This window comes from Agelaius tricolor, unplaced genomic scaffold, assembly GCF_023055355.1.
Source record: "Agelaius tricolor isolate 1412-34295 unplaced genomic scaffold, bAgeTri1.0.p SCAF_18, whole genome shotgun sequence".
NCBI classification, from domain to species: Eukaryota; Metazoa; Chordata; class Aves; order Passeriformes; family Icteridae; genus Agelaius; species Agelaius tricolor.
Window position 1 is genome coordinate 11,009,510 of NW_027269278.1, and position 8,947 is coordinate 11,018,456.

Below are 8,947 nucleotides of genomic sequence, written 5' to 3' on the forward strand. Positions count from 1 at the left end.
CAAGCATCTTAAATGAGGGTAAAACAGAGTTTTGTTTTGTATTGTGGATTTCAGTGCTCTCTGGCGTTATTGAAAAAATTTTGGGTTGCTTTTTTTAATTAAGGCAAGTTCTTCATCGAGTCTGCTGGGAAAACAGCACCATGAGCTTCATTTTGCCATCATAATAGCATTCACTTATCTTGGCAACTGGAGAAGAATTTACACCCACACATGAAATGCCACTAAAAACCCCACAGAATACATGGCTAACTGTTAATATTTGAGGAATACACACGGAAATTTAGACTTACATTGAGTTCAGCTTTACATTAATGACTGAAGTACAAATATTGTATGGGCATCATTTTAAATTAAAGTCCTTAGGGATCCAGCACCTTTCTTTAAAACAAAGGAATGAAGCAACAAGCAAAAATAAACAAAGAAAGGCTGCAAACTGAAACTGTGCCATAGGAATGAAAACATTAATTCTGCGTGTCCAATGTCTGCCACAAGTCTCAACTATTTAAGCAATTCCTTTATTTGCTCATTTTATGTAGCAGGAAAGTCATAAGTCTCTGAAACAAACCCAAAGCTAACACTGACTGCTGTTTTGCTCTGGTTTAATATATTATTTCGTGGCATTAGCAAACATCACCAGTGAATATTTTTTTTTTAATACATAAAAGTAAAAATTAAGATTTTTAGATAGGGAAAAAAGCAACAAAATGGCCTGTCCCAGCTTCTCAGGAAACACACCTCAAGTTTTTGGCTTTTTCAGCCCACAGAGCTGTGACCCTGTGAACCATCACATGCCTGCAAACCAGGTCCTAACAGATCACACACACATCCTCCAGTGCAAAGAGATCAATGCTCCTTGGCTGCAACAATGATTTACAAAGAAAATTCCACAAAAACATTAGAGTCTCAAAGTTTTTGGTTTCTTCCTCTATATTTGATGAAGAAAAATAATGTATTATGTTTACTTATATGACTTACAGCTAGACAAAACCTGTGATGTCCCCCTGGATGCCTACAGCAAACATAACTGTTAAATCCAAATAAATAATTGATTTTTTGGCTAAGTTGGAAATGATCAAATTCTAAACAGATTTTCTAAGAAGAATTTCTAAACGATGGCCAAAACTGAAGCCCCAGATTCCAAGCTGGAATCCCAGGAGCTCTCCTCATGCAATCGTGTCCCCATGACATCACCCAGAGGCAGCTGCCAGGCGAGGGCAGGAGCACGGAGCCTTCCCTGGGAGCCTCCCGAGTCCCAGCTCACTGCGGAGCCACTGCTGAGCTACGCTTCCCTCTGTCTCCAAAAACGGCAAGCAGCACTCTCCATCTCACTCTGAAGTTCTGCTGAGTTAAAAGGAAACTGAATTTTGTAACAATTAGCATGGACTGATTTTCATGCCATTTGTATATACTCAAATTACTGTGAGCATTCCCAATGGATGAAGTGCTTTTGGACAAAAGAGCTTTTTCCTCGTCTGATTTTCAGCTTTTGCTCAGCTAACAAGTAAAACCAGAGCATTTTGCTTGTTTGAAACAGTCCAGTCAAAATTGAAAAGATGGCCAGGCTGGGGAGGGGACATGGCTTGCAGTAAATTTATACAAAAGACAAACGGAAATTAATCCCACTAACTCTACCACAAACCCAAGACACAGAAAAGGACAAATTTGTCTCAAGAGAACAGTAAAATGCATGCAGAGATGTGCCAGTGCTTGAACAGACACAGAACATCCTCTATGTAAAAAGAATAATCCCATTTAAGTACTCATTAATACATTTGAAAAGTCAAAACAATAATTATTTAAAATAAAAGTTTTAAAACCAGCAAGATTAGCTTAAAATAGACTCTTAAAGCAAGATTTCCTCTTTCTGGCTCAGCGAAATCAGCTATCAAGAAGTATTTTAGTCACAAGTCTAGACTGGCAAATTTGGCTCAGTTATTATTTTCAATTTAATAAGCTGGTCTTAAGAACACAATCCCCATCCCCATTAAGGCATACTGTTTTGAAATTAGGTATAACTACAAAATTTAACTTGTAGTCTTGAAGGAATCCATGTTAGAATAAATCTCTTCTCAAGCAGATGTGACTTTCCTGCTTCCTTTGTTTCTCATTATGGTTCCCAACTCTTCACTGCCCTGTTTGCTTTCTGGTTAAGGAGCAATCAGAAGGAAACCAGCCCACTGCAGTTTTGCACACAATCAAAAAGGAGTCAGCAGAAGCATGAACAGCAGCTCTTCAATTAATGAGCAGTTTGCCTGTGGATGCCTTCACATGTGCATTCACACACACATTAAACCTCAATGCTGCTAAGCAGAAATTCTCCATCGTTTGCCACCAGCACTTCTGAGATAGTCTCCAAAAGCACTCAACGGACAAAATACTGGTTCTACTGACACAGCAAGTAGAAGCACAAAAAATACAACAGAAGATTTAGTGGAATGCAATTCTAATGCAATTTTTGTTCCCTGGGAATGTGGCAGCAAGCCTTCTAATTTACAAATTAGAACAATTTAAATTAAGCCTTTATGTCGGCAAGAAAGGAACAAAACACCTCATGAAAACTCCTCTGGAAGAGATATAACTAAAACTAATATAATTTTGGAATTTGTGGGGTTTTTTTTATTTATTTACAAGCCAAGAAACTATAATACTGATTAGTAGTTATTTTCCAATCATTAGAGTTTGGTCTACAATTTCAGTTGACAGAAGCTGAGCATATTCTGAAAATGCTCATCGCTCACGGACCTTCACGAGAGACAGATCCTATCTATTAGAAAAACCTCAAATACAGTGACTGATTGAAGCAACATCCCAAAAATATTCTACACTTTTAAAGAACAAGCTGAGAGGTCATCAAAATGTTAGCTGGTTTTGATAAGCAAAAATAATGTTTTATATTCACTTACTAGATAAAATCCAAAGGCTTTTCAACAGCATTACAGCAACTTATAATCCTCCAACTACATTGTAGCAAGAAAATAAAACCATCAGCGATAGCAGAAAAAGTAGATGTTTGCTCAGTGCCTCACACCCACCACCACACACTGCCAGATTTGCTCTCATCTGCTGCTGCCAATGCACATGTGCAGAATTCTAAAGAAACTTCCTGCTCACACAGATCCCATCACACTCTTAACAACAGTAGTTAATAAATAAAAAGGCTTTTGTATCTTGTGTAACAGCTAATTATATTCATCCTACTCGCCACCCCCCAATGCAAAGCTCTACTCCACAGCCACACAAATCTCACTGCCCCTGCATCAGATAATGCAGAACCTCGGTGCAATGGCATTATAAAAGTACAGTAAAGTAACAGACAGGAAGAAATTATCAGCAAAACCATGCAACTTGCGAGCTTCACGTTATAAAACCAAAGCAGTTGAACAATTGTCACTGCTGTTAAAAAAGACTTTGGAACAGAAGCCAAGCTACCTCAGAGACACCAAAAAAGCAAACTATAAATATATAATGCACTTAATTCATTATACATAAGTTATCCTATTACATACATTTATCATCAGTTTGTTCCTCCCCTCCCAAACAGGTCAGCAGAAATACAAACTGGAACTCAGCAGATCACAAAATGGTTCACAGCCCCTTCGCTACCCAAACGCTGCCTCTGTCAGAATCTTGAGCACGTGCCACCAAAATAAAGGACAGGCTCAGCACCCCAGTGCAGGGGAAAGACATTTCAATGAAGAGTTCAATGCTGCAGCAATGATTCTCTGGATTTCAAGAGATGGGGAAGGAAAGAAGGAAGAAGAAAAAAAAAAAAAGAGGGTCTGGTACTGAGGTCTCCCATCAAAACTTGATTATGACTAAATTTGAAGAAATCACAAGGTTAAGAGTTACACTGCAGACTAAAATTAACTAACCTGATTATATTTCTAGAGTACCAAGACAACAAAAGATTTCATTAAATGTAAAGTTCAGCAGAAAGGAGAGAAAACCTTTCAAACATACACACTTAAAAAAAGGGTATAAAGGAAGAAAGAACCACATTGATAAGATTCCAGCTCTCACCTTTTCAGTTTTGCCCATGTATTATTATCCTACACAGCTGAGCACAAATTTTAATCCTAACACACTGCAGGGAACAGTGAACAGAAGAGGCACATGAGGAGAGCTGCCAGCGGCACTGGAACCTGGACAATCAGTGCAGGGTTCCCACCAGATCCAGGGCTCAGATCCAGCAGATGCCCCACCCAAATGTCCTTAGAAATGTCCAAACAGCAAAGAAAATAAAAACCATTTAAACCTCTCTATAGGAAAAAGCCTCTGCAACCAGAGTCTTTGTTGCAAGCTGTTTGAACACAAACATAAAGCCCTATCTGTATTTTAGGCTCAAATGGCACATTTTTCTTTTTTTCTTAAGACAAACATACAGGATTTCACACATTCACAGGGGAAAGACCACAAGAGTAGAACTGTTAATATCACAATAGAACTATTTTCACTAATCAAAATATGGGCCTGCAAAATATTACCCATTTCTTGTAGTGAATGACTCCACCCATATGTTGCAAACATAACAGGTTTTGACCTTCTAAACTATGTTTTTAAGACTTCAAAACAAACCAGCTCTAGAGAAAAAAAGCCTGGTAGAAGATGCAGTAACCAATATATTATGTTTTAGGGTGCAATAACCCACAGAAATCACTTGAACCAACAGAACTCCCACAAATCTCAAGAGCTGGCTATCAAGCCAGTACAAACCGTGAAGATAAATCTGAATTTACCAAGCCTTCAGACAGCTAGTCATTCTCAAACAAAATGTTTGCAGGTAAAACCTCTCACCTTACAGAAAATAATAGTCATCAAGACTGAATTGCTCAATTATACTAACTTCCCAGGGAGCAATGTAAAATTCTTGTATTCTCTGCCTGAATCCAATTTTGACAAGAGACATAGAGCCCCTCTGCTGAAGAACTGATAGAGCCATCACTTTACAAACTGCATGACAAGTAACAATCTCCCTCTTCTGTAGCCCTTCACAGAAGATTTAATATGCCTTCAGTTCTGTATCTCCTCATATGTTTTGAGTAAAATGTTACTTTTCCATTCTTAAATAACAGTCCTCACACCTGAAATGATCAAAAAATATACAACTAGGCCTGCAATGCAAGGAAAAGACTTGAAAAAGTTTGCCATCCTTCATCCTTACAGATGGAAATGATGAATTGCCCTGCACTAGTTAATTCACTCCCCCCTAAATGGCCACTAGATTTTTGTGTGCTAATATGGCAGTAAGGTTAACCTGCTGCTATGCACAGAATTAAAGGACAACTTGTACCAACATCACTTCCTCTTCCATGTAGCTACAGCTTCTTTTGTGGGGGATGGGGAAAAGAGAGAACCACCACACAAAAATATAAAAAATCCAAACGAAAAGAAAAATCACCTCAGACTTGGCAGGTTTTTCTTACTTTCCCCCTGAAAAGGGACATCACTGCTCAGCTGTAGCATTTGAGCAGAAATCAAAAGGCTGAGTATTAGAAAAGGAAAAAATCCTAGCCCATAAAGCCTTCCCACGCAGCAAGCAGGGACTCAAAACTTTCTGATGTCTGTTCCAAACGCACTGAATATTTCTCCAGCCTCACCTGCTTTTGCAAACATGCCATGATATCCATTAGAAAGCAATGCTTCACTGCTTGCACAGGCTCTCAGGGTATGAGCCACACATGACAAATGTTAAATTAAGTCTTTTAATGAGCGCAAGGAGATCCCCCAGTGTTCCAAGCAACACAAGAACGAAGTGCCCAAACTAACACAGAGCAGATAAAAACTATCATTTGCCAAACTCGGACATTTTGACATGTTGTTCATGTCAAAATCTGCAAGCATTAAAAGCTACCAGGAGCCTCTCCGAGTCAGCTTCCTTAAATGTAACCATGGGACACTCTACTTGATTGATTTTTCTAAAACAATACTGTAAATTTCCAGTTTGATGCTTTCAAAACATTGAGGTATTTAATTTCTTATTGTTACATGGTCGAGACAAGGAAAGAATCCCTATGGAGCCAAACAATGTATAAAATACAGACAAAGAAGATTAAAAAGAGATCTTAAACATCTTCAAGTCTATGCAACAAAGACCACATACAGCAATTTACTAGTTATGAGCAGTAAAAAAAAGAAAGAAAACCAACGAAATAGCTAAACTGCTTATACTATAGGCCAACAAATCAGCTTTCTATTCTTTTTATACTGCAGATTAAACTGTATGGAAGACAGTTTAAAACTTCAAACCTAAACGCTAATCCAGTTCAACAATTTGTTCTAAATTCACAAACTAACAATTCCATCCCTGAGGACATTCAGGAACACATGCCAAAAAAAAAAAATAAACAACTGTGTAGTTTTTTATATATTCACTTTCTTTTTTTTTAACAGGCAAGAGTTATAATGTGGTATTTACTTTCTTCATCTGTTACCTCTTTTCCCCATCTTGAGCCTGGCAGCAGTAAGAAATTTTGTACAAATTTCTTAAAATGCAGCCAGACCAAGGAACTTGAGAATAAGAGAGCTGTGCATGAAAAGCTGGCATTGCAGTATGTGATGGGAGGTTTTTTGTTGTCGGGTTTTGTTGTTTTTTTCCAAACCTTGAAGAAGCACCCTGACACTGGGCCATCTCATATTAAAGCAACTTTTCGACAGCAAGAAACATTTCCACTGAAATATTCAAATCCCTAAGGAGCTTCCATGAACAATGGAAACCCACAGCAGCAAACCCCTCGGAAGATACGTTTGGTCACAGCCTGGCGCGTTCAGCCCACGACCCAGCGCGGCCTTCGTGACCCAGGCGATTCAGTGACCGCCCTTGTGCCAACTTCGGGGACCCACCGGGCTGTCAGGGAGCGAGGCCGGGGCTGTCAGGGAGCGAGGCCGGGGCTGTCAGCGCGCCCTGCCAGGGCCACCCGGCCGCTCCGTGCCAGGAGGGAGCAGCCTGGGCACACAACTCCTGCAGGAGCCGGGCTGTCAGCGCTGCCGGCACGGTCCCACCGACACCAGCCTGGGGGACGCTCCCGCCCCTTGACAGCTCGCGGCTGCAGCGGCTGGGCAGGAGGAAGTTCCCGCGCCCCGCTCGGGCCGGTGCCAGAAGGTTCCTGAAGCCTGACGTGACACCGAGCGGCCCGAGCGGGGACCCCCGCGCATGCGCCCCGCGCCCCTCACCGTTGCCGGGTGACTCGCCCTCCCCGCCGTCCTCAGCACCACCGGCAGGTTCCTCCGCCTCTTCCTACCCCGGGGGCCGGCGCGGGCCTCTCCTCGCCGCTCCGCTCTCCTCGCAGCCCTCCTCCGCCGGCCGCTGCCCGCGCCGTGTGCCGCGGCCGCCGCGCTGCCGGAGCCGACGCCGTCCGTGCCCTCACAGCCGCTCCGAGCTCCGAGCCGCGAGCGGGGGTCCCCGACGGCAGCGGCGGCGACGGGCGGAAGTGACGCGCTGACTGACAGGTGCAGAGCGCGCGCCCCCCGCCCGCCTCCCCCCGGGGGTCACGTGCCGCGGGGCGGGGCGGGCACTGAGGGCGGGCGGGACCCGCGCCCTGAGGCGGCGGTGGCCGCAGGCGGCCCGGCCCGGGTGGCGAGCGGGGGTCGCCCCAAAATTAACGTTTTCATCATGTTCTGTCACGGTAACTCAGCCACCCGCCCGCATCGGCCTGTGCGGGCTCCGAGTCACAGAGTCAAACGGCTTGGGGAAGACCTCTAAGCTCATGGAGCCCAACCTTGGACCGAGCATCACCGCGTCCACCACACTCGGCACTGAGTGCCCCGTCCGGTGTTTCCTTAAACACCTCCCTGGACTGCCCCTTCCAATGTCTGATCACCCCTTCCGTGAAGAAATTCCTCCTCCCGTCCAACCTAAACCTCCTCTGGTGCAGTTTAAGACTGTCCTCTCATCCTAAGGTGCCCAGAGAGTGACCATGGCCAGCAGTGGCACCATGCAGGCTCGTACCCTGCTGGCTTTGGTTGGACATGAGGAGAAATTTCTTCACGGAAAGGGTGATCAGACATTGGAACAGGCTGCCCAGGGAGGTGGTGGTGTCACCATCACATCCTGGAGCTGTTTAAGACAAACCTGGATAAGGCACTCAGTGCCATGGCCTGGTTGACATAGGTTGGACTTAACGACCTCAGAAGTCTTTTTTGGCATAATTGATTCTGATATTCCACTTTTGCTTTTCTGATAACCATATTAAAATATTTCCTGTAAATCTTCTGAACTGAAGCATCAAGAGCAATCACTGCCAAACGTTTCCCAAATGCAAGCGTGCCAGAAGTAATGAAGTGCCCTTTGACAAAGAGCTAATGCATTTTGAAACACAAAATTTAGCACCCTTAAAGTGAGTTAGCATAAGTTAGAGAGGAGATGCAAGCTTACACCCGAAGTGTTAAAACCAGTGCCTGGCAGTCTGTGGTTCCCACATGCCACGCTGAAACTACAACAGCTTTTTCTGTCATGCAGTGCCAGCAGCCATAGGTGGTGGGTTTAATAAGGCATTTAAGGAAACTTAGATTTAGTTAGTAACAATTCTCTCAGGAAAAGCTTTTTTTTTTTTCTCCCGTGAAAAACTGACAAAGAGTATATGAAAGGGGGAAAAAAATTATACAGGCAGGATGGGATTAATTGAAACCTCTGTATTTTCAATAGCTGGGAGGATTCTTTTTTCAGGTTTTCCAGCATGGATTCTGAATTTTATCTAGAGATACATTTATAAGACTCATTAAAAGGTTTTGCATTTAGAATCCAGAGAAGGGAGAGTCACAACCCCACAGTAAATTAACCTGGCTCTAATCAGATCTAAAACTCTGTTTTCCTGCTGGAAGATTTGGTGTCATTAGGAGGTACCACACAAACCCAATAAAACGTGTAGGATCGGGGGAAATGGTCTGTGTGTTCTCTCTGTCTGTTTCCACAGCAGACTTCTCCACTTGAAGCACTAATAAAATTTCCTCG

At 43.0% G+C, this 8,947-nt stretch overlaps 1 protein-coding gene across 4 annotated transcripts in view; it reads right to left on the reverse strand.

Moving 5' to 3' along the window:
• FAM13B (family with sequence similarity 13 member B) overlaps positions 1 to 7,454 on the reverse strand; it is a 44,390-nt gene extending 36,936 nt beyond the window's left edge. The window contains exon 1 of one of the 4 annotated variants that reach the window (XM_071443269.1): positions 7,171 to 7,454. The gene's annotated coding sequence lies outside the window, so the exon portion shown is untranslated. The remainder of the gene's footprint in view (positions 1 to 7,170) is intronic. The other 3 variants (XM_071443267.1, XM_071443266.1, XM_071443268.1) reach the window with 3 other exon arrangements.
• Between the last annotated feature and the right edge of the window lie 1,493 nt (positions 7,455 to 8,947).